This window comes from Triticum aestivum, chromosome 3B (assembly GCF_018294505.1).
Source record: "Triticum aestivum cultivar Chinese Spring chromosome 3B, IWGSC CS RefSeq v2.1, whole genome shotgun sequence".
Taxonomy (NCBI): domain Eukaryota; kingdom Viridiplantae; phylum Streptophyta; class Magnoliopsida; order Poales; family Poaceae; genus Triticum; species Triticum aestivum.
In genome coordinates this window covers 100,000,468-100,027,362 of record NC_057801.1, presented here as the reverse complement: position 1 = coordinate 100,027,362, position 26,895 = coordinate 100,000,468, and the positions used below count along the sequence as shown (strand labels likewise).

Sequence of the window (26,895 nt, the reverse complement as noted above, 5' to 3'; positions counted from 1 at the left end):
GGCTCTCCTCTCTCTACTCGGGGCATGAAGAAATGGCGAAAAAGAGCTACGTTGGGATGGACTCCGACAAAGTTTTCACAGAGATGTGCGAAAACTGCCATGGTTAGGACAGCATTGGGGGTGAAGTCAAGGAGGCGGAACCCGTAGGTGTTCATGATGTCGCAGAAGAATTCAGAAAAGGGCGGCCAGAGCCCGCAGTAGAAGAACAGCACGAAGAAGGGGTACCCATTCGGAGCCAGTTCCGAAGCGGCAGCGGGGAGTACCTTCGTGCGCGGATGCGCTCGCGTCTCCGTCGACCAGAAGAGGTAGTAATATTCCCTCAGCTCCTTCGCGTCGAGCTGAGGGGGGAAGATTGCCCGCTCCTTCCGCAGCGCCGCGAGCCGCTGCGCCTCGGCCGACTTCACGACCTTCCCCTTGTCGGCTCTCGGAGCCATGGAGGAGGTGGTGAGGGAGATCGACGGCGTTGGTGATGCTGGTGGTGATGGGGGGCGGAGTGCTGCTCTCTCTTTCAGCTTTGGGAAGGATGGAGGAGCGGCAGAGATTTCTGAGTAGGAACCGGCGAGATGGGCGAACTGCCCCTGTTTACCCTGCTTATAAAGGGGGAGGGGCGGACGTTCCGTATTTCCGAATAAAGAAACCACCCACGATCTCTCCCACGACACCGCATTCAACGCATGCCGTTCGGGGAGGGCGCGGTGGATACGGAGTAACATATGGCGTAACCCAGGCCGCGCGTGCCCGTGCCCTGTTTTGGGCCTGACCCAACAGCGCTCGGCACCGTGTGTGGCCCAGTCCTGGGGGCTCCTGTCGGTGTACTAGAGTAGGGGTACCCTAGTATCCCGAACTTGTGCACGGGCAGTTGCAGCACCCCGCGGCAAGGCTTGCCGCGATAACCGCCAAGGTCCTCCGTGGTTCCTGTGGAGCCATTCAAGAACAAAGTATTCACGACAAGGTGACAAGGCCCCGGCAAGAAGAGCTTGCCAGGAAGGCTGACCAAGGCACAAGGAGCTTGCCGAGAAGGCAAACCAAGGCATCTCAAGGAACTTACCGCGACGCGCCACGCATCCCGGCAAGGCCCGGTGAGCGACAAGCTTCCGGATGCGACAAGACAAACAACCGTGGCAAGGCACTTGCCGCGGCACGCTACCACCCTGTACCTATGCTCCAGCGCATCTACCAACGTGTCGCCCTGGGGCCTTTCCAGGCGCGCGTGGCGAGAGGCTGTGCAGCCAGCGGTACGCGGTGGCAAGCGGCGCTGACAAGATTGCCATCGTGGCGAGCGGTGGCGCCCCTGACGGTTCCTTTCTACACTGTTTTGGGCGACATAGATGGGCATTTAATGCCTTTGTCCCCTGCCGTCAGGGTTAGGTAGGGTACACTGTACAGGTTGTTGTACCAACCGCAATCTCCTTTTCCATTTTTACCCTTGTCTACATTGCCACCTGTCGGTGACCCCTTTAGCATATAAAAGGAGGCCCATGCGCAACGTAGTGGGGGGTTCGGAAGATTCGAAGCCAGAAAACACTCACACTCGGTCTCGTTAGCAGCTAGAGTGTACTATAGCACTCAGCGCTCCCGAGCAAGAACTCAATACAATCAGACAAGCAGCAGTAGGAGTATTATCTCTCCGGAGAGCTCCGAAGCTGGGTAAAACCGCTCGTGTGCTTCGCCTTGATCTCCTCTTCGTGCGATCTCCGCCCCCCGCCGAACCGAAAGGGGCTCGGCCCGCCGCTCCCCATAGGTGTCCGTGGATCAGCCTTCCCCGACAAAATTGAAATTTAATATTGCTATATTTCATATCAATCACGACACCAATAGTACGTAAAAATGGTCTACCAAGTATAATTGGACAAGACGGACTACAATCAATATCAAGAACAATAAAATCTATGGGAATATAATTCCTATTTTGCAAGAATAAGAACATCATTAATTCTTCCCATCGGTTTTTTAATAGTAGAATCTGCCAACTACAAATTTAAAGAGCATTCTTCAATATCGGTAACCAAGCACATCACATAAAGATTTTGGAATTGTGGAAACACTAGCACCCAAGTCACATAAAGGAAAACACTCATAATTTTTAATCTTGACTTGGATGGTAGGTTCCCATTCATCATGTAATTTCTAGGAATTGAAACTTCTTATTCCAACTTTTCTTCAAAGGCTTTCATCATAGCATCAACAATATGTTTACTAAAAGCTTTATTTTGTTCATAAGCACGGGGTGAATTTATCATGGATTGCAACAAGGAAATACAATCAACCAAAGAGAAACTATCATTATTACAGTCTTTTTCATCCAAAATAGTGGGCAGATCACTAGTTAAAGTCTTGACCTCTTCAAACCCACTTTTATCAATTTTCTCAACAAGATTTTCACCCTTCGAATTATCGGGACGCCTTCTAGATAAATTGACTCTTCTCCAGTCCCTTTTTCATCAATCTTAATTTTACTAAACAAAGAATCAATAGAAGAAATACCAATCATTTTAAGATCTTCATCACTTTTATGAAATTAATCACTAGAAAACACTTTTTCCAAAAATTATCTTTTAGCTCTAAGCATAGCGGTTCTTTTCTTACCTTCATCCATAGAAACATAAAGAGATTTACTCAAGTCTTCAACTTTAGGAAAAAAATCATCTTGAGAGTTTCTACATCATGAGAAATTCTATCAATACTTCTAGACATATCATCAACTTTATTCAGCTTTTCCTCTATCGTAGCAATGAAAACTTTTTGAGTAATGATGAATTCTTTAATATTATTCTCAAGATCATAGGTGTTCCTATTATTATTATAAGAAAGATTACCATAGGAATTAGCATAATTATTAGAGGAATTACTAGGAAAAGGCCTAGAATTAAAATTACCTCTATATGCATTGTTATTGAAATGGTTTCGCGAGATAAAATTCACATCTATGGCATCACTATTTTGCTAAATCAAAGTAGACAAAGGATCATCATTAAAATCAACAGCAACACTTTTATTAGCAACCAACTTCATAAGAGCATCAACTTTTTCACTCAAAGAATTTATTTCCTCTACCGAATTGACCTTTTTACTAGTAGGCGCTCTTTCGGTATGCCATTGTGAATAATTTTCCATAATATTCTCTAGCAATTTAGTAGCTTCACCCAAAGTAATTTCTATGAAAGTACCCCTAGCGGTGGAATCTAAAAGATTACGAGAAACAAAATTCAACCCCGCATAAAAATTTTGTATGAACATCCAAAGATTTAACCGATGAGTTGGGCAATTCCTTAGCATCAATTCCATCCTTTCCCAAGATTGTGCAACATGCTCATGTTCAAGTTGCTTGAAATTCATGATCTGGTTTCTAAGGGAAATAATTTTTGCGGGTATAAAATACTTAGTAATAAAAGCATCCTTGCACTTGTTCCAAGAATCGATACTATTTCAAGGCAAAGAAGAAAGCCAATTTTTTGCGCGATCTCGCAAAGAAAACGGAAATAATTTCAACTTCACAACATCATTGTCCACATCTTTTTTGTTTTGCATATCGCATAATTCCACAAATGTGTTAAGATGGGACACGGCATCCTCATTAGGAGTACCGAAAAATTGATCTTTCATAGCATGATTCAGCAAAGAAGTATTAATATCACAACACTCCACACTAGTGGCGAGAGGAGCAATTGGAGTGCTAATAAAATCATTGTTGTTGGTATCTGAGGAATCACACAGCTTGGTGTTCTTTTGAGTCATGGTGACTTCACCACAAGATTGCAGTCAAAAACGGGTCGGACGAGAAAATGGCAAACGAAAAAGAGGGCGAATAAAATGGCAAATTTTTGTGAAGTGGGGGAGAGGAAAATGAGAGGCAAATGGCAAATAATGTAAATTGCAAGGAGATGAGATCTGTGATTAGGAACCTGGTTGACGTTGATGATGTATCCCCAGAAATGGCACCAGAAAGTCCTTTTGATGTTTGCTTGAACTACGTCGGTATTTCCCCGAAGAGGAAGGGATGATGCAGCCCAACAACGGTAGGTATTTCCCTCGGTAATGAGACCAAGGTTATCGAACCAGTAGGAGAAACACGCAACACAATGTAAACAACCCCTACACACAAATAACAAATACTCGCAACCCACGTGTTAAAGGGGTTGTCAATCCCTTTCGGGCAACGGCGCCAGAAATTGGCACGGAGACGAGATAAAGTTGCAACGACGCTAGAAATTGGCACGGAGACGGGGTAAAGTTACAATAGATTGGATAAATAGATCGCAAATAAAATAAAGTGCAGCAAGGTATTTTTTATTTTTGGTATAATAGAACTGAAAATAAAAGAAAAGGAAAATAGACCGCAAAGGCAAAATATGATAAAGAAGAGACCCGGGGGCCGTAGGTTTCACTAGTGGCTTCTCTCAAAAAAATAGCAAATGGTGGGAAAACAATTACTGTTGGGCAATTGATAGAACTTCAAATAATCATGATGATATCCAGGCAATGATCATTATATAGGCATCACGTCCAAGATTAGTAGACCGGCTCCTGCCTGCATCTACTACTATTACTCCACACATCGACCACTATCCAGCATGCATCTAGTGTATTAAGTTCAAGAAAAAATGGAGTAATGCAATAAGAATGATGGCATGATGTAGAAAAGATCTATTTATATAGAAATAGACCCCATCTTGTTATCCGGGATCAGGCACCATAAGATCGAACCATCACAAAGCACCTCTTTCCATTGCAAGATAAATAGATCAAGTTGGCCAAACAAAACTCAAATATAGGGGAAGAAATACGAGGTTGTAATCAATCATTCATATAAGAGATCAAAGAAGACTCAAATAGCTTTTATGGATAGAAAGATAGATCTCATCATAAACTCAAAGTTCATCGGGTCCCAACAAACACAACGCAAAAAGACTTACATCATATGGATCTCCACGAGACCATTGTATTGAGAATCAATAGAGAGAGAGAGAGGAAACCATCTAACTACTAACTATGGACCAGTAGGTCTAGAAAGAACTACTCACGCATCATTGGAGAGGCACCAATGGACATGATGAACCCCTCTGTGATGGTGTCTAGATTGGATCTGGTGTTTCTGGAACTTGTGGAGGCTGGAATAGATTTTCGTCGACTCCGCTAGTGTTTCTAGAATATTGGGGTATTTATACAGCATAGAGGCGGTTCGGGAGGCCACCGAGGTGGGCACAACCCACATGGGCGCGCCTGGGCCCCCAGGCGCACCCTGGTTGGTTGTGCTCCCCTCGAAGCACCCCTCTGGTACTTCTTTGCTCCAATAGGTGTCTTTTGGTCCAGAAAAAGTTTCGTTGTGTTTGGACTCCATTTGGTATTGATTTCCTACGATTGAAAAAACAAGCAGAAAACAGCAACTGGCACTAGGCACTATGTCAATACGTTAGTACCAAAAAATGATATAAAATGACTATAAAATGATTGTAAAACATCGAAAAATGATAATATAACAACATGGAATAATCAAAAATTATAAATACAATTGAGACGTATCAGTCATCTTGTCGAGCAAGTGTTCTGTGAGCAGCCCACTGGTTTTGTCGACGCCGAGCACCCGGACTTCGTGTGCTTGCTCTCCCGTTCTCTTTACGGGTTGAAGCAGGCGCCACGGGCTTGGTACCAATGTATCGCAGCCTTCCTGCAATCTCTAGGCATTTGGTCCACTCTCTCCAATGTCTCACTCTTTTTGTATCATCAGGGAGCTGACACTGCATATCTGCTGCTCTATGTCGATGACATCATCCTCACGGCGTTCGCACCCGAGCTCCTTCAGCGGCTGACGGCTCGTCTATCATGATAAGTTCGCCCTCAAGGACTTGGGGCCTCTGTACTACTTCCTCGGCATCGAGGTGGTCCTACGGGCTGACGACTTCTTTATGCATCAGCAGAAGTACACCCACGAGCTTCTGGAGCGCGCGAGTATGCTTAACTGCAAGCCGGTGCCCACCCACCTCGACATGAAGGTGAAGATCTCTGATATGGAGGGGTCTCTCATGTCCGATGTAGCATTCTATCACTCCATTGTTGATGCTTTATAGTACGTGACGCTGACCCGACCAGACCTGCAGTACGCTGTTCAGTACGTGTTTCTCCACATGCACTCACCGTGTGACTCTCATTGGACCTTGGTGAAGCGCATTCTCCATTACATACGTGGCACTATGTCCTTCGGACTCACCTTGACGGCCTCCGCCTCCACCGAACTCGTCGCCTACTTGGACGCCGACTGCGCAGGCTTCCCCAACACCCGGCGCTCTACATCCAGCTATTGCATCGACATTGAGCCCTTGTTGATCTCTTGGTCATCGAAGCGACAACCCATGGTCTCCCGCTCCAGCGCCGAGGATGAGTATGGGGCCGTGGCTAACGCCATGGCTGAATACTCTTGGATCCGTCAGCTACTCCAGGAGTGATCTTCACAAGGCCACTCTTGTCTACTGTGATAATGTCAGCGTGGTCTACCTCTCCGCCAATCGGGTGCACCATTGATGTACAAAGCATATTGAGCTCGATATTCACTTCGTGCGTGAGGAGGTTACCCTTGGCCGTGTTCGATTTCTCCTTGTTCCGATGATGCAACAATTTGCTAATGTGATGACTAAGGGATTTCCTGCTCCCGTCTTCGAGGAGATTCGGTCCAGTCTCTATGTCTCCAGCAATGCTTCGACTGCGAGGGGGGTGTTGAGTATATATGTGTTGCATGTATTACGTATATTGTGGCCCACCTCCTAGTTGTGTATAGTTGAGCTCAAGGACTACCTGTACTTATATATACGTGCACCAGCACCCAATCAATAGAACGAATATTGTATTGCCAAACCATCTTTATACATTAACGCACTATTAGATTTGCAGGAAGGACTAAAGCTATCATCAAGGCCATTAAAGAGTAGCAAGATGCAGTTCACACTAGTAGAAAAAGGCCATTTGTCCCAGTTCGTAAGGGCCTTCTGTCCTGGTTTAAGAACCGGGACTAAAAGGTCGGTACTAATTCCCTTGGCCTTTAGTCCCGGTTCTTGCACGAACCGGGACAGATGGGCCTCCACATGGCCACAGCGGCCAGCCCAGGCAGGGGGGCCTTTGGTCCCGGTTGGTGACATAAACCGGGACCAAAAGGCATCCACGGGTCAGCAGCTGGTTGGAGCTGAGGTTTTTTTAAAGGGGCTGGTTTAGGGGTTTTGGGGGTTAATTTAGGTTGTTATTAGCTAGCTAATAGAGGGAAGTGTCCTCTCTTATATCTTCGTGCTTGGTTTACCAACGCTACTGCTATGTTCATTTCACCCACTGATATATAATAACTCTTCCTGCTCGCGTCATACATCATCATATATAATAACAAATCCTACTAAGCACGCATCATCATACAACTTCTACTTGTTATTAATAACAAGTCATACGATCATCATCCTCATAGTCATCGAACCAACCCTACTTAATTGTTCTTAGCACATGATCATCAATATCAGGTAGGACCTAAATACCCTTAAGGTAAAATAGCATAAAATAATATAGACCCTGACTCTCCATTATGATGAATGGAGATCATCCTGTCTCCAATTCTTGCGCTTCGCTTCCTTTTGCTTCCAAGAACCTCGTTACGACTGTCCATACATTTTTTCCATTCCTTGATTGTCATGTCTCTACTTCTTTTAGAAATCCGTTATGGACAATGGAGATTAGTAGGATGACCTGGTTGTATGTTCAAAACATCAAGGCGACCATGCGTATACATCAAATGAGGCACACAATCATTCGGGATTATCTGTTGAAAAACATAGTAATAACTTCGTAGTTAGCAATGATGTACTAGTTTTACAAGTATGCAAAAGATGCACGGATGTCGTAATAGTAAAAAAAACTTACCAGGGTATCTCCATGGTAGTTACCATAGCTCAACACGTGCACTAGTGGCACTTATTGACCATAATGTTGAGGACATGGATTGTAGATATTGTAATTCTCAAGATCAGTACGAAATGTGATCAGATGATTTTTCTCCTTATAAGTTAATTCAGAGCCATCGGTGTAGTGGGTTTTGTCTACCATCTTCCGCATATTCTTTGAAGAATGAAAATAAGCTGTCAATGGAAATAGGCTGTCAACTATTTTGAAATAAACAATATAAATTACTTAATAACTATGTTTGAGAAGCTCACATAGGGGAGAATTGGAAGTGTATCAACAAGGACCCAAATGTCCATATTGTCCTGCTCGATTTTAGGATCACCAAGATCCATGGTGACAAGCATACCCTCATCAAAACCATACATCTTGCAAAGTGCTTCCCAATTTTTGCAACCAAACTGGGTTACACTCTCAGAATTGTACAACTTTACTTCAAAATCCACACCATGATGGGTCCTTAGGTGATTTTTTTTGTTTTCATACTTTCATGGTCTTCAAAACCCATCCTCTCCAAGACATAGCGTCTTGCATAGCATGGAATAAGCTAGTCGAATTGGAAAAGATGAAAAATACACGTTAAAATAGTTGAACTCATGCTTAATTACGGAAAAAACTATTGTCGTCGTTGCGTACCATTTCAACATCGAAGGTCTCCTTGAGCTTAATGCTGAAGTGCCGATCTTCGTCCAGCTCAAGGAACTTGACGCACATATATCGGTCGTCGTGGCACCAGTCGCACTCCCCCGGGCAGTTTTCGTCGTTCGAGTACGACATTTCCTATGTTCATAATTCAAATATTAAACTTGTATAATTAAATATATGTACTAAAAACGTAAGTTAGATCATTATTATTCATCACGGGTTGACTATCGGTCTGTCGAGCCTTTTCTTGAAAACTCTCTGCTCATGTGGTGTACATATTTGACCGTCGGTGATGGTAGCTCCTCCTTTCATTCCCGAGTGCATTATTACACCAAATTGTCTAGCACACGGGAATGAAGGAGAAGCTACCCCCACGACAACAGTCGGGATTCTTTGTCCTCTCACAATATATGGTTGGAGACTCTCCCTCACTGATTCCTCTCTAACATTTGCAACCGTCGGTGATGGTAGCTCCTCCTTTCGTTCCCGAGTGCATTACACCAAATTGTGTCTAGCACACGGGAACGAAGGAGAAGCTACCCCCACGACAACTGTCGGGATTCTTTGTCCTCTCATATAGGTGGAGACTCGGCAAACTTAAAGTCCAACCGAGGACTCATATTATAGGACTCATATTGACATGGAGATTTGGCCGGTCTCACCTCGAGGTCGGAGGGGGGTCGGTGACGGGGACGACGGCGTGGATGATGGAGGGGGCTCCTAGATTTCTGCATAGTGCTCTCCAATTTTAGCATTCAAGGTAGGAGTACTTTTCCAATATGAGCGTTCAATAAGCAAAACCAAATCGTAAAATAAAGTAGTATTCAAATTAGCATGCATTCAATTATAAGAAAAAGTACATCATCTCTTGTGTCCGTACATCGTCAAATATTATCACTAATACTCCTCGAATACTATCATACATATAGCATCGCTAATAGAGCTAGAACCGTAGCACCCGATGGGTATCGTCACGGGCGGTGGACACCCAAAGAGAAGGAACCATCACATGATCATATCTCTAGTGAGATCCCTGAAGAACCTGCTAGGTATTGTCGAACTTGCCCTCCAACGCAACCATGTAGCGACGGACGTGCTCATCCTCCTCGCTGACACAGTGACGTACCACCTCCGTGGTGTCCGGAAGACTCAGCATCGTCACTGTCACACGCGACCGACACCAAACAAGGATCGGGTCAACAACGGGCTGGCTCCTCACCAACCTACGCCCCCCCCGGAAGGTAGCACCTCCCAATACCAGCCCGGTGGAGCCCAGTCCTGGACATGGCCCCTCTGCTCAAGAAGGCCTCCTCCGCTGAGTCGACGACGAGGATGCAGGATAGGCATCGTCAACATTGATGCAGGATTAATTGCTTGAACTAAAAAAATAAAGTAGTTCTATTAAATTTTTTTGCTAAAAATAAACTACTTCTATATATAGTAAAATAAAGTAGTTTCATTAAATCAACTAGTTCAACTACTAAGCACTTACTATAAATAAATAAAGTAGTACTTACTAAAAATAAACTACTTCTATAGTAAAATAAAGTAGTTTTATTAAATCAACTAGTCAACTATTTATTAAGCACTTACTATAAATAAAATAAAGTAGTACTTACTAAAAATAAACTTGTTTAACTAGTTCTATTATTTTTCTAACTAAATATGAATATATACATAAATGAATTTGATCATACACAATTTTCCTACACATACACAATATGAACATACACATAAATTGACAAAGAAAATTCTATGAACAAAAAAATCATTAAAATTCTATGAACAAAATTACAATAGAAAAAAATCATAAAAATTCTATGAACGGAAAAAAATCATAAAAAATTGACATATTCGATCTTTGCATATATATGAACATACAAGCATGCATATTCAACAATAATATCACCAAAAAAATATAGGACAGAAAAAAATCTAACACAATATGAACAAATTACAACAACTAAGTTAACTACACATCTAAATTAACTACACATCTAATTAAGTCAGAAAAATTCATATATATGAGCTCACGGGGATGGAGACGGTGAGGGGCGCGGCGAGGGCGACGGGCAGGGGACGGCGACGGCGATGGTGAGGGGCGGCGCAGCAACGGGAGACGGTGAGGGGTGGCACGGCGACGGGCAACGAGGAGGCAAGGCTAGCGGCGTCGCGGGGCACGGGGCACGGGGCGGCAACGGCGTCGGGGCGGTGCGGGACGGTGTCGGGGCGGCGCGGGACAGCGTGGGAGCCAGGGGCGACGACGGCGACGGTGAGGCGCAGAGGGGCAGCCTGGTGGCGTCATCGGGGCGGGGAAGGACGAACTGAATGAATATTTCATGAGTGCTAGTTATATAGACAAAGCATTGGTCCCGGTTCGTGACACAAACCGGGACGAATGCCACCTTTAGTCCCGGTTGGTGCCACCAACCGGCACCAAAGCCCTGACACCAACCGGGACTAAAGGGGGATCATAGGTCCCTGTTGGTGCCACCAACCGGTACCAATGCACCCCTTTAGTCCCTGTTGGTGGCACCAACCAGGACTAAACGCCTTGTGCTAGCGCGTTGCGGTGTGAAGTTTAGTCCCACCTCGCTAGCTGAGAGAGCTTGGCACCTGTTTATAAGCTGCGTTGCAGCTCAGGTGCTGAGCTCCTCTCTAATATGAAGGCATTACTTGCCTACCCTTGTCACTACCATGTTGGGCCTATTGGGCCTGCGGGCCTGCATCCTGGCCCATGTACAGATGGGTTTCTAGTCGTACGCAGGCCATGTGGCCCATTAGGCAACATTTTTTTCCAGTATTTTTTTGTTTTTGAAATATTTATTTTCTTTTGATTTTTGCTTTATTTTTTTATTCTTTTTGCTTTTAGCTCAGAATAGTTATAAACTTTCTGTTACTCCATTAGTTTCCAAATTTGAATACTTTAAATTTTAATTCTTTGAAATTTGTGTGGATCACTAGTTATTGAATAACTTCACTATAAAAATATTTTTTGAGTGATTCTTTTTCCTGCTATTTAATATTATTGCGTTTTATCATTATATACAAAAACAGATTTTGTTATTTAGTTTCTATCAAAAAAATCTTTATGAAAATTCTTTTTGCTACTAAAGTTTCTAACAAAACATTCTTTATGATAATTCTTTCTGCTTTTCATGTTTTGAAAACAAAAAACTTTGATAATTTTAGTTGCACAAATTTTGTATAATTTTAGTTTAAAAAATACTAGAGGTTTATAAAAGCTTTTTAGTTGATTCCTTTTGCTATTAGAGTTTTATAAAAGCATTTACTTGTTTTTTTGAGCTATAAGACCATGAAATTGAAAAGCCTTTCAAATGAACTCTGAAAAGGTTGAAAGTTGGCATGGTATCATCATTGCACCCACATAACATGTGCTAAAAAGTTGAGTGGGTTATGGGAAAAACTGGATACACTTCGTGTACAAAATGGACAATCTCTTTTGAAGTATCATGGTTTCATACGGAAACTCATCTGTTACACAGGGATTTCATTTTTTAAAACTTATTTGAACTCCTGAATTTTTATGTGTTCAAAATGCACCATTCAAAGCAACATCATCAATTTTCAACCCTTTCTGACTTCATTTGTTATTTTTCATGCATTTACTGATTAGTTTGAGCTATAAGACCCTGAAATTGAAAAGCATTTCAAATGAACTCTGAAAAGGTTGGAAGTTGGCATGGTATCATCATTTCATCCACATAGAATATGCAAGAAAGTTGAGAGGGTTATGGCAAAAACTGGATGCACCTCATGTACACAACGGACAATCTCTTTCCAAGTATCAGGATTTCATACGGAAACTTGTCTGTTACAACAGGCATTTCAAATGAACTACGAAAAGGTTGAAAGTTGGCATGGTATCATCGTAATAGTTGTGGACAAAGTCTTCACTTTTTCTTCACTTGTGTCCTTTATAATCTTCATCATTTATCAGGATGCTTGGGTCAGCCTTGACTTTGAAGGGAGGAATTTCATGAAACTTTTCATAATCTTCGGACATGTCTGTCTTGCCCTCCACTCTTGATGTCCCTTTTTCCTGAAAGAACTATGTGGCGCTTTGGCTCATCATATGATGTATTCGCTTCCTTATTTTTTCTTTTTCTCAGTTTGGTAGACATTTCCTTCACATAGATAACCTATGCCACATCATTGGCTAGGACAAACGGTTCGTCGGTGTACTCAAGATTGTTCAGATCCACTATTGTCATTCCGTACTGTGGGTATACCTGTACCCCGCCTCCTGGCAGATTGACCAATTTGCATTTAAACAAAGGGACCTTAAAATCTACTCCGTAGTCAAGTTCGCATATGTCCACTATGTAACCATAATATGTGTCCTTTCCCCTCTCGGTTGCTGCATCAAAGTGGACACTCCTCTTTTGGTTGGTGCTCTTTTGATCTTGGGCGATCATGTAAAATGTATTCCCGTTTATCTCGTATCCTTTCCAAATCATTACAGTCGAAGATGTTCCCCTGGACAACGAGTACAACTAATCACAAATAGTGTTTTCACCTCTGAGACGTGTTTCCAACCAACTGCTGAAAGTCCTGATGTGTTCACATGTAATCCAGTCGTCGCACTGCTCCGGGTGTTTGGAGCGCAGACTGTTCTTGTGTTCATTGACATACGGGGTCACCAAGGTAGAGTTCTGTAGAACTATGTAGTCTCCTTGAGACCAAGAATATCCGTCCCTGCATATTATTGAGTCCCCTCCAAGCGTGCCTTTTCCGGTCAGTCACCCCTCATACCGCGATTTAGGAGACCTGTCTTCTTAAGGCCAGGAATGAAGTCAACACAAAACCCAATGACATCCTCTGTTTGATGGCCCATGGAGATGCTTCCTTCTGGCCTAGCACGGTTACAGACATATTTCTTTAGGACTCCCATGAACCTCTCAAAGGGGTACATATTGTGTGGAAATACGGGGCCCAGAATGACAATCTCGTCAACTAGATGAACTAGGACGTGCGTCATGATATTGAAGAAGGATGGCGGGAACACCAGCTCGAAACTGACAAGACATTGCACCACATCACTCCTTAGCCTTGGTATGATTTCTGGATCGATCACCTTCGAGAGATTGCATTGAGGATTGCACATCGCTTCGCAATGGCTAATCGGACGTTTTTGGGTAGAAGCCCCCTCAATGCAACCGGAAGCAGTTGTGTCATAATCACGTGGCAGTCATGAGACTTTAGGTTCGGAAACTTTTTATCTGCCATATTTATTATTCCCTTTATATTCGACAAGAAGCCAGTCAGGACCTTCATACTAAGCAGGCATTCAAAGAAGATCTCCTTCTCTTCTTTGGTAAGAGCGTAGCTGGCAGGACCTTCATACTGCTTTGGAGGCATGCCGTTTTTTTCGTGCAAACGTTGCAGGTCATCTCGTGCCTCAGCTCTATCTTTTGTCTTCCCATACAAGCCCAAGAAGCCTAGCAGGTTCACGCAAAGGTCCTTCGTCACGTGCATCACATCGATCGGAGAGCGGACCTCTAGGTCTTCCCAGTAGGGTAGGTCCCAAAATATAGATTTCTTATTCCACATGGGTGCGTGTCCCTCAGCATCACTCGGAATAGCTAGTCCGCCGGGACCCTTTCCAAAGATTACGTGTAAATCATTGACCATAGCAAGTACGCGATCACCAGTAAGCATGGCGGGCTTCTTCCGGTGATCTGCCACGCCTTCGAAATGCTTGACTTTCTTTCGACATTGATGGTTGGTCGGAAGAAATCGACGATGCCCCAGGTACCCATTCTTCATGCAGCTTGCCAGGTATATACTTTCGGCGTCAGCTAAATAGTGCGTGCATGCGTGGTATCCCTTGTTTGTTTGTCCTGAAAGGTTACTAAGAGCGGGCCAGTCGTTGATGGTTACAAACAGCAAGGCGTGTAGGTTAAATTCCTCTTGTCTGTGCTCGTCCCACGCACGTACACCGTTTCCAATCCACAGCTTTAAAAGTTCTTCAACTAATGGCCTTAGGTACACATCAATGTCCTTGCCGGGTTGCTTAGGGCCTTGGATGAGAACTGGCATCATAATGAACTTCCGCTTCATGCACATCCAAGGAGGAAGGTTATACATACATAGAGTCACGAGCCAGGTGCTGTTATTGCTGCTCTGCTCCCCGAAAGGATTAATACCATCGTGCTTAAACCAAATCATATGTTCCTAGGGTCACGTGCAAACTCAGCCAAGTACTCTCTCTCGATTTTTCTCCACTTCGACCCCTCAACGGGTTCTCTCAACTTTCCGTATTTCTTATGGTCCTCACTGTGCCATCACATCAACTTGGCATGCTCTTTGTTTCTGAATAGTCGTTTCAACCGTGGTATTATAGGAGCATACCACATCACCATCATAGGAACTCTCTTCCTGCGGGGCTCACCGTCAACATCACCATGGTCATCTTGTCTGATCTTATACTGCAATGCACCGCATACCTGGCATGCGTTCAAGTCCTCGTACGCACCGCGGTAGAGGATGCAGTCATTAGGTCATGCATGTATCTTCTGCACCTCCAATCCTAGAGGGCATACGACCTTCTTTGCTGCGTACGTACTGTCGGGCAATTCGTTATCCTTTGGAAGCTTCTTCTTCAATATTTCAGTAGCTTCTCAAATCCTTTGTCAGGCACAGCATTCTCTGCCTTCCACTGTAGCAATTCCAGTACGGTACCCAGCTTTGTGTTGCCCTCTTCGCAATTGGGGTACAATCCTTTTTTTGATCCTCTAACATGCGATCGAACTTCATCTTCTCTTTTTGACTTTCGCATTGCGTCCTTGCATCTACAATGACCCGACGGAGATCATCATCATCGGGCACATCGTCTGGTTCCTCTTGATCTTCAGCAGCTTACCTATTACAGCATCATCGGGCACATCGTCTGGTTCCTCTTGATCTTCAGCAGCCCCGCCCCCCCCCCCGCCCCGTCGCAGCATCACCGTATTCAGGGGGCACATAGTTGTCATCGTCCTCTTCTTCTTCGTAGTCTTCCATCATAACCCCTATTTCTCCGTGCCTCGTCCAAACATTATAGTGTGGCATGAAACCCTTGTAAAGCAGGTGGGTGTGAAGGATTTTCCGGTCAGAGTAAGACTTCATATTCCCACATTTAGTGCATGGACAACACATAAAACCATTCTGCTTGTTTGCCTCAGCCACTTCGAGAAAATTATGAACGCCCTTAATATACTCAGAGGTGTGTCTGTCACCATACATCCATTGCCGGTTCATCTGCGTGCATTATATATAATTATGTGTGTCAAAAGTAAGCAAACCAGACAAATATCTATCTAAAGTAAGAAAATCAGAAAAAGTATCGGAACGAAGATAAAAACAAGGAGCTCACGACGGTGGTGCCCACGACGTGATCAGCGTGGGCGATCAACGGCGGTGAAAACGGGGACGGGGCGTGACGGACCGCTAAATCTAGACAAATCTCAGGAAAATAGGAGCTCTGAGGTCGAGCTTCGAGAGGAGAAAACTTAACTAGTGTGGCTCGGGCATTTCATCAAACACCTCATGTGCATAAGATGTGAACTGGAGCACCCAACTGCCCTCCCCTCGCCGGCTTGAAAAAACAGAGCACTTTGGAGTGCTCTGTCGCAGCGATGGGTATATATAGGCAATTTATTTGTCCCGGTTCGTGGCACGTACCGGGACTAAAGCCCCCCCTTCTACGCCGGTTCAAGGAATGAACCGGTACCAATGGCTATGGGCCAGGAGCAAGGTCTATTGGTCCTAGTCCGTGCCTAGAACCGAGACAAATGGGTCCAGACGAACTAGGACCAATGCCCACGAGGCTCCGGGCCGGCCCCCTGGGCTCATGAACCGGGTCTAATCCCCCCATGGGTCCCAGTTCACGAAGAACCGGGACTAATTGGCTGGCCAGGCCCGAACAATAGCCATGTTTTCTACTAGTGTGAAGCTGACAAGTGACCTATTTTGTTGTGCAATAACTTGTCTCGTGGTTTTTAATTGTAATGTCGCCAATTATGAATCAAAATTGTGAGAGAAAATAGTGAAATTTATTCTAATTTGCTGCAAGTATATTTTATTTATTTATTCTGAATTTACAATTGTTGCTACATATGTGAGTACAGACCTGAGCTTGAATTTACTAGGTCAATTTGGCAAGATACACCTAAAATCAATTTGAACTGAATTGTGTGATCAAAAATAGGGGGAAATGAGGGGCAACATCTATTATTGACTATATAAATTAGACGGCACTGGTTCAAACATTGGAGTAACAAGTAAGAATAAGTTCATTTTTATAGAAAGTGGAAGGTTCCAGAATCCGAAAAGGAGAAAAAGACCTCACTCATCCGATTCCATGGTGGACCATTGCCGTCGGCTCAACTGACAAGAGGACGACGGTGACGTACGTCGTGGAGCACCGTATAGGGTTTGGTCCCCATGCATGGCCGTGCATCACGACCTCTTCATGCCCTTTCCTCATGTGTCCTCACGTGTAGTGTTTGGATCAGCTAATAACAAACAACATTACTTCATACATTTCATGAATAATCACATACGGATTCACCAAGAAACACATCACAACATCTTTACTAGATGTGTCACCTGTCCCAGTCATCTTCGACATGCCGCTGCTGGAGGCCCGACAAGATCCTCCTCAGTCCTCACAGCATCCGAGTCGTCCGAGGTCATCCTCACCGCCGCGACAGCTCATGCTCTCACCGCCGGATCAATTAATATCGCAATCACCCATGATGAGGTTGACTTCACCGTAGTCCCTCGCTACCCCGTTCCGTCAATGTGTTTCCCAACACTCTTACGGAACAGCGTGGTGGGCTGTCCTCGAGGCGCCGCCTCCCAAGGAAAAAATCCAGCAGCCCAGCTATGTCACCGACCTCAGGATCTGGCGCCCACCATGGCCTCGTTCACCAGTGTCCACCGGGGTCTTCGTTCGGGCGGCGCGAATGCCCCACACTCATGGGTGCTAGACGATCTTGACCTCAGTAACATTCCCGTACTCTCTCTCATGAGTTGAACGGTACAATCTACAGCGCCGTGGTAAACCGGTGAGTGAAGGTAATTTTGCATTTGACAAAACCAGACACCGTAGCGGGAGGGCGCACAAAGAAGTGGTAACCATTTACGACGGCAGACTAGACAGAGAGAGATGGCTCAGCCACCGCAATGACGACTGCGCCCGCATCGAGGAAAGTGTCACCGCTGCGCGTAGGGTGGTGGCGTCCCCATTGGTACTGGATACCCGCAACGCTGCGGGGCGGTACACCATATAATGTTGTTTGGGAACATGGTTCGGTCACACCTATACTCTCACTAGTAGAAAAAGCCCCATTTGTCCAAGTTCATGTGGCCCATTTGTCCCGGTTGCCGAACCGGGACCAAAGGGTCAGTACTAAAGCCCAATACCTTTAGTACCGGTTCGCCCAGGAACTGGGACAGATGGGGCTCCACCTGGCCGCTGTCATTTGCCTAGGCAAGCGGGCCTTTTGTCCCGGTTCGTGCCACAAACCGGAACCAAAAGGCTTCCATGCGTCAGCAGTTCAGGGGCTGGGGCTTTTGTTTTTTTTCTGAAGGGGGGAGGGTGATACGTCTCCAACGTATCTACTTTTCCAAACACTTTTGTCCTTGTTTTGGACTCTAACTTGCATGATTTGAATGAAACTAACCCGGACTGACGTTGTTTTTAGCAGAACTGCCATGGTGTTATTTATTATGCAGAAAACAAAAGTTCTCGGAATGACCTGAAAATCCACGGAGATGACTTTTGGAAAATATAAAAAATACTGGCGAAGGAATCAAGGCCAGGGGGCCCACACCTTGTCCAGGAGGGCGGAGGGCGCGCCCCCTCCCCCTGGGCGTGCCCCCTGTCTCGTGGCCCCCTGGAGCTCCACCGACCTCAACTCCAACTCTATTTATTCTGTTTCATGGAGAAAAAAACCAGAGAGAAAGTTTCATCGTGTTTTACGATACGGAGCCGCCGCCAAGCCCTAATCTCTCTCGGGAGGGCTGATCTGGAGTCCGTTTGGGGCTCCGAAGAGGGGGATTCGTCACCGTCGTCATCAGCAACCATCCTCCATCACCAATTCCATGATGCTCACCGTCGTGCGTGAGTAATTCCATCGTAGGCTTGCTGGACGGTGATGGGTTGGATGAGATTTACCATGTAATCAAGTTAGTTTTGCTAGGGTTTGATCCCTAGTATCCACTATGTTCTGAGATTGATGTTGCTATGACTTTGCTATGCTTAATGCTTGTCACTAGGGCCCGAGTGCCATGACTTCAGATCTGAACCTAATATGTTTTCATGAATATATGTGAGTTCTTGATCCTATCTTGCAAGTCTATAGTCGCCTATTATGTGTTATGATCCGACAACCCTGAAGTGACAATAATCGGGATACTTCTCGGTGATGACCGTAGTTTGAGGAGTTCATGTATTCACTAAGTGCTAGTGCTTTGGTCTGGTTCTCTATTAAAAGGAGGCCTTAATATCCCTTAGTTTCCTCTAGGACCCCGCTGCCACGGGAGGGTAGGACAAAAGATGTCATGCAAGTTCTTTTCTATAAGCACGTATGACTATATTCGGAATACATGCCTACATTACGTTGATGAATTTGAGCTAGTTCTGTGTCACCCTATGTTATAGCTATTACATGAGGAATCGCATCCGACATATTTATCCATCACTGATCCAATGCCTACGAGCTTTTCACATATTGCGCTTCGCTTATTTACTTTTTCGTTGCTACTGTTACAACTACTACAAAACTGTTATCTTTACTTTTTGCCACTATTACCATTACTATCATACTACTTTGCTACTAAATACTTTGCTGCAGATACTAAGTTATCCAAGTATGGTTGAATTGACAACTCAACTGCTAATACTTGAGAATATTCTTTGGCTCCCCTTGTGTCGAATCAATAAATTTGAGTTGAATACTCTACCCTCGAAAGTTGTTGCGATCCCCTACACTTGTGGGTTATCAATACTAATTTCTGGCACTGTTGCCGGGGAGCATAGCTTTACTCTTTGAGTTACTTGCGATTTATATCTGCTGATCACTATGAAGAACTTGAAAGACACAAGAACTAAGATTTTCCCCTCAACTACGAGAGGAGGTAAGGAACTGCCATCTAGCTCTGCACTAGATTCTCCTTCTGTTTTGAGTAAGCTTGCGACACCTAAACCTGCTACTACTATGAATTCTGATATCTCGCATGTTATTGATGATGCCACTTCTGCTATGCATGATACTTATGATGAAACTACTTCTATGCTTGATACTACTGTGCCATTAGGTGAATATCTTGATGAACAACTTGCTAGGGTTAGAGAGAATGAAATTATTGATGATAGTGATGATGAAGGTTCTCCCCCTAATTATGAATTGCATGTTGTTCCTGAGGGTTATGTTATGAATGAAGAAGTGCTAGAGCTATTTTTGCTTGCAATGATAGATATGATCTTAAGAAGTTATTAGCTAAATGGAAGCAACAATCTCTTAATGCTAGAATGAAACGTGCCCCGCTTTTGCTACTTCACCTATCTGTGTTACTGATAAGGATTATGAATTAAATGTTGATCCTGAGATAATTACTTTGGTTGAATCTGATCCTTTTTATGGCTATGAATCTAAAACTGTTGTGGCGCATCTTACCAAGTTGAATGATATAACCATCCTATTTACTAATGATGAGAAGTCTCGCTATTATTATATCCTTAAGATATTTCCATTCTCATTAAAGGGTGATGCTAAAACTTGGTTTAATTCTCTTGATCTTGGTTGTGTGCGTAGTCCCCAGGATATGATTTATTACTTTGCTGCCAAATATTTCCCTGCTCATAAGAAACAAGCTGCCTTGCGGGAAATATATAATTTTGTGCAAATCGAAGAAGAGAGTCTCCCAAAAGCTTGGGAGAGGCTTCTTCGATTACTTAATGCTTTGCCTGATCATCCTCTTAAGAAAAATGAAATACTTGATATCTTTTATAATGGACTAACCGATGCTTCCAAGAACTACTTGGATAGTTGTGCTGGTTGTGTTTTCAGGGAAAGAACAGTCGACCAAGCTGAACTACTATTGAATAATATGTTGACTAATGAAAATAATTGCACTCTTCCTGAGCCAATTCCTGAGCCAATTGAGCCAACGCCTGAGCCTACTCCTAAACCAACTCCGAAGAAGAGGAGTTTTCTATTTCTCAGTCCTGAAGATATGCAAGAGGCAAAGAAATCAATGAAAGAAAAAGGTATAAAAGCTAAAGATGTTAGGAATTTACCTCCAGTTGAATAAACACATTGTCTTGATAACCCAACACACGTAGTAAAGGTAAATTCTCTCTATAGATATCATAAAGTTGAAATCCCGTCTACTAAATTTCATAGACAATGTTTAGATGAATTTGATGATTTTATGGCTAGACAAGAAAGTTTTAATGCTTATGTTGGTAGAGAATTAAAGAATAATGCTTTCGAGATAGGACGCTTGAGTGATTATATAGCTAGAGTTAAAGGTGAACTTAAACTCATTAGCAAATATGCTTCTATGGTTACCACTCAAGCAGAACAAGTACTTAAATCTCAAAGTGATTTGCTCGGTGAATTAAATAATAAACATGATTTTGTTGTTAGAGTGGCTACTAGAACTGGTAGAATGACTCAGGAACCTTTGTGTCCTGACGGCCACCCTAAGAGAATCGAGCAGGATTCTCAGAGAAATAATTTAGATGCACCTAGTCCTTCTAAAAAGAAGAAAAGGAAAAATGATAGGACTTTGCATGCTTCTAGTGAACCAGTTGTAGACACACCTGAGAATCCCAATGATATTTATATTTCTGATGCAGAAACACAATCAGGTGATGAACATGAACCTAATGATAATGTTCATGTTGATGCTCAACCTAGCAATAATAATGACGTAGAGATTGAACCTGTTGTTGATCTTGATAACCCACAATCAAAGAATCAATGTTATGATAAAAAAGATTTTGTTGCTAGGAAGCACTGTAAAGAAAGAGAACCATGGGCTCAGAAACCCATGACTTTTCCTCCTAAACCATCCAAGACAAAGGATGATGATGATTTTGAGCGCTTTGCTGAAATGATTAGACCTATCTTCTTACGTATGCGCCTAACTGATATGCTTAAATTAAATCCTTATGCTAAATATATGAAGAATATCATTACAAATAAAAGAAAGATATCGGAAGCTGAAATTTCCACCATGCTTGCTAATTACACTTTTAAGGGTGGAATACCAAAGAAACTTGGAGATCCAGGGGTAACAACTATACCATGCTCCATTAAAAGAAACTATGTTAAAACTGCTTTATGTGATCTTGGAGTCGGTGTTAGTGTTATGCCTCTCTCTTTTATATTTTAGACTTGAATTGAATAAGTTGACACATACTGAAATATCTTTGCAAATGGCTGATAAATCAACTGCTATACTTGTCGGTACTTGTGAGGATGTGCCTGTTGTGGTTGCAAATGTCACTATCTTAACAGACTTTGTTATTCTTGATATTCTTGAGGACGATAGTATGTCGATTATCCTTGGTAGAACCTTTTTGAATACTGCAGGGGCTGTTATTGATTGCAACAAAGGCAATTTCACTTTTCATGTTAATGGTAATGAGCATACGGCACACTTTCCGAGGAAACAACCTCAAGTTCATAGAATCAATTCTATTGGAAAAGTTCCAACTATCAATATTGGAGGTTTTGAATTTCCTCTTCCTACTGTCAAGAAAAAATATGATATTCTTATTGTTGGGGATGTTCATATCCCCGTTGAGGTAACCTAGTGTTATTCGGAATTTCTCCGGTTCCGTGTTATTCGGAATGAGTTTGTTAACAAGACTTGATCAACCTTGTTAGTGGATTCATTTTGATCATCATGGGATGGATGAAACTAGAAGGCACAACCTTTTGTACCCTCTTTTTATTTTCTGTTATTTAGAATAAATAAAGCAAAAATAGTATTATCTGTCTGTTTTCTGAATTATCCGTGCAATAAAAAAATATCTCGAAAATAAAAGTTCTCCAAATACCCTGCAAATTTAGTATGATTTTTTATGGAATATTTGAGGATTTTAGGCACTTAGAACACAGCAGGGGGGGCAAGAACCTGGCCACGAGGGCGGAGGGCGCGCCCACACCCCCTGGGCGCGCCCCCTGTCTCGTGGGCCCACGGTGGCCCCCCTACACTTATTCCTGCACCCACACACTCCATCTTCCTCCCAAAAAAAATCCCCATCCAGGTCAAGCATGAGTTCTAGCTCATTTTGCTGCGATTTTTTATCTCCTTGCCCAAAGCTCCCTTCACAAAACTTCTTTGGGAGAATGTTTCTTGGTATGTGACTCCTCCATTGGTCCAATTAGTTTTTCTTCTAGTGCTTTATTCATTGTAAATTTTTGCTGCATAGGTGACCCTATTCTTGAGCTTGCATGTCAAATTTATGAGGTCCCAAGTAATTCTAGTGCATGATATAGGCTCTAGGCACTTGTGGGAGCAGTTGCTATCAATGTTGTTTAGTTTGATTCACTTTTATTTTGAAGTTACTAAAAATTGCAGAAATTTTTCACAGGAGAGAAATATGTCCAGGAGAATGTACCAAGGAGGTTCCTCAACTCAAAGAGGACCTAGGCGTGCTATGCGTGAGCAAGACAATGACCCACCAAGGGAAGCCGAAGTGCGGGCTTGTGAGTGGCCATCAGAAGAGTTTTTGGTTAATGCAGGCATCAAGAATGAATTTGACGCATATGTGCATAATGCCGATCTTGAGGACTTCAAACAAGATAAGTGTCCTCAATACTACCTATTGACTGATTCATTCATGGGAAGATTTAAATTTACATCTTCGCGTAATTCTCAGAATGTCCTGTTTGATGTTGATGATGAATCTTACACCATGGACCTAGAAGATTTTACTACTGCTTGCAAACTCCCGCAGTGGGGCATTGTTCATGAACCCCACAAATCTGAATATAAAGACTTCCTTGCTAATATCACTGCGGGAGAATCTAGGGATATAGCACAAGCTACCAAAGGGAGCATCATTTTCCTGCTATACATTATTTTGCTCTCTTCATTGGTAGATGCATTAATGGTAAAGATGAAGCATGTCACATGTGTGTCCCTGATCTTTGCGTCCTCAAGAGTGCTGTATTAGGTAATAAAGATTACAACTTGGGGGAATAGTTGCACGTAGGTTGCATAATAATGGTATGTCTAGAGATTTATTTGGAAGAATTTATGCGACCCGTGTTGCTAATTTTCTTGTTATATCTCCACATGACGGTGATATTGAGTTGCCTCCCACTTATTTAGATTATGACGCGATGGTCAGACATCGTTTTCTTTTGAGGAATGAACAATTCCTCCAGTATCGACTAATCTTTGATAGACGTCGCGCTGTCCATGTTACTCTCCCTGCTCCTTCCCTTTTTTAGTACCAGGCAAAATGAAGATATGTTGTTACCAGGGAGGAGGCAGCTGAACACGAGGGGAGAGCGGGGGCGGCTCGCCAACATGCCCATCTCAGGATGCATTGGCTGCTGCATCTCAGTATGACCCCAGTTATAACTTCGGATATCAGCCAGGCTATCCTTGGCATTAGACCAACTTAGGCCAAAAGCCTAAGTTTGGGGGAGTACGTATTTCTCACTGACTTTACATTCATGTTCACACACTATTCTAGTTGTCGGCGCTCATACTCTTTCATTGTATTATCCATGTTAGTTTAATTTATTTTTTTCTAGATTTCTTCTTGTGTGTTTGTTAAACATTAAGAAAAACCAAAAAAATTAGTTAGTTTAATTTACATGCTTGTAGTAGTAATTAAAATGAAAACCCAAAAAGATTTCTCGTTCTTCTTTTACTTGTTGGGAGCCTTCCCCTGTAAATAGTTTTCTTTTCTTTTCTTTCCTTTGGGGGTCAAGAGTAGAAGACCTTATTGAAAATGCTTAGTCACTACTAGGGAAAAGGCTACTAGCAGTGCGGGTAAAATGGATACTAGTAGCACGGGTACTCGCGCTACTAGTATCGCGCTACAGCTAAAAGTTAGTAGTACCGTGGGTCGAACCTGCACTACTACTAACTTTGTTAGTAACAGTGAGGGTTCAATCCGTGCTACTGCTATTATGAACCGCGCTACTACTAATGAAATAGTAGTAGCGTGTATATAGTCCCAACGCTACTAGTATCATAAATACTAGTAGCGCGCCATTTTATCCCCACGCCACTACTAACTTATTAGGAATTAAAAAAAATAAAATCAACCAAATTCATTCTATCACACAGTTATCGTGTCTTCTCCAGTTCCTCATTGTAGCGGCAACTCATGTATAATTTCATTCTATCGCACAGTTACATAAGCAACTACGTTCCTCCTTATAGCAGCAACTCATGTATAATTCCATTCTATCACACAGTTACATAAGCAACTACCTACGTAAGTTGTTATGGCCCGATCCGAAAATTGGACCACTCGTCAATGTGCGGCGCCTGCCCGGCCTAATCTCGCGGCTTGCATCTGCGAAGAAACACATTGGATAGCCTCGAAGAGCCACACCTGACTGACGGAAGCCGCCGCCTTGAGTTGCGATGCAGTCACGTCCCTCGCTCTGGCCCTTAGCTCCAACTGGAGCGGTCGATGTCGTCCTTGTGCCTCGCCACCATCGGACAGAGGTAGAGAATGAGAAGCAGCTTCGCTTCTCTGTACATCGGCAGCCACGACACTGTCCAGTCCACGAACCTCTCGACGGCCGTCATCGTCGCTACGAGAACCCTGCAGCATTACAAACAAAGGTACAGAAACTTTAGATTCTTTAGAAGAATGGCACGAAAAAAATGCGGTACATGTAGATGCGAGTGTGCAACATTTTTTTCCAGAGATTCTTATTTAAGCCGTAATGCACAATTGAAGCTATAAGCTATTTCCTAGTAGTGAAAAGTGCAGAGAATAGTTATATAAGAACGCATATAGATTTGACAAGTGCACAGAAAAACATAGGGCCCAAAGAAACACACAATCAGGCAAATAATGCAACCACATAATCACACTACTAGGGAAAAGGCTAGCAACAGTGCGTGTTTTTAGGCTAGCAGCAGCGCGGGTGGCCGCACTACTAATAAGGCGCTACAGCTAAATCATAGTAGTAGCGCGGCCCTAACCCGCTACTACTGTTGACGATATCAGCAGCACTTTTTGTGAACGTGCTACTATTAACTAGCTGTAGCGATTTCGCCATCCCTCGCTACTGCTATATCTTCCATCATTTTCCCATTACCCCTTTCCCTTCCAGTTCTCCTTTCAGATACTAGATACTAGGTACTGCTAGTAGATATCAAATTCATAAACCATTACTAGGTACGGTAGTACTCCCTTCGTTCCAAATTACTCGTAGTGGTTTTAGTTCAAACCACGACGAGTAATTTGGAACGAGGGGAGTACTAGATAACAATTTCATGCATAGCCAACATATATGCATCCTCAAGCAGTACAAGGTCATATCAACGGCCATCATCATATGTAGTTCTAGATGACATCAACGACGATCATCATATGTAGTTCTAGATGATATAGCCACACACACATGTAGTTCTAGATGATATAGCCACACACACATATGTAGTTCTAGATGATATAGCCACACGCACATATGTAGTTCTAGATGATATCGAAGACAATCATCATCCTCAAGCCTGGGCGGTTGGTGTTCCTGATAGTAATTAGGATGGCCTGTCCAACACGAAGATTCTTGCCATCGAGGAATTTCTTCCACCCAACCGAGTTTAAGTGTGTGCGACCGTCCGTGTCCACGCAGTAAGTACAGGTTGTGACGGAGCCCCTTGCAGTAAGGTGTAGTCCAGCTGAGCCTTCTTCATCAGGCTCGATACCATAACTCACAGATATGCTCTTTGCCAATTTCTGAATAAGAAAAACATATCAATTAATAAGCATGTGATCGAACTCTACACAAAAACATATCATCGACTAGATTCCACACAACATACCTTATCATTGGACTATACACTAAGTAATTCACACTATTAATTTGCATTTGTAAGTATAACATACCATATCATGTCGATCAACCATGGTATTTGTCAAGCGGGTCACGAATGGCACCCCGACAAAGTCAGCACGTGGCGGAATTATGTCCCACAGGTTGGACACCTCCTCCTCACTCAGCCTTGTTCTTTGAGCTACGATGGCTTCATGAAGTGGGTCCTCATCATCTTCATCGAGTGGGTCCTCATTATCTTCATCATCTTCATCATCTT

General features: G+C 43.4%; 1 pseudogene; it reads left to right on the top strand.

The window, feature by feature from the left end:
* The window catches only part of LOC123067368 (uncharacterized), a 136,093-nt pseudogene that overhangs the window by 47,771 nt on the left and 61,427 nt on the right, over positions 1–26,895 (top strand).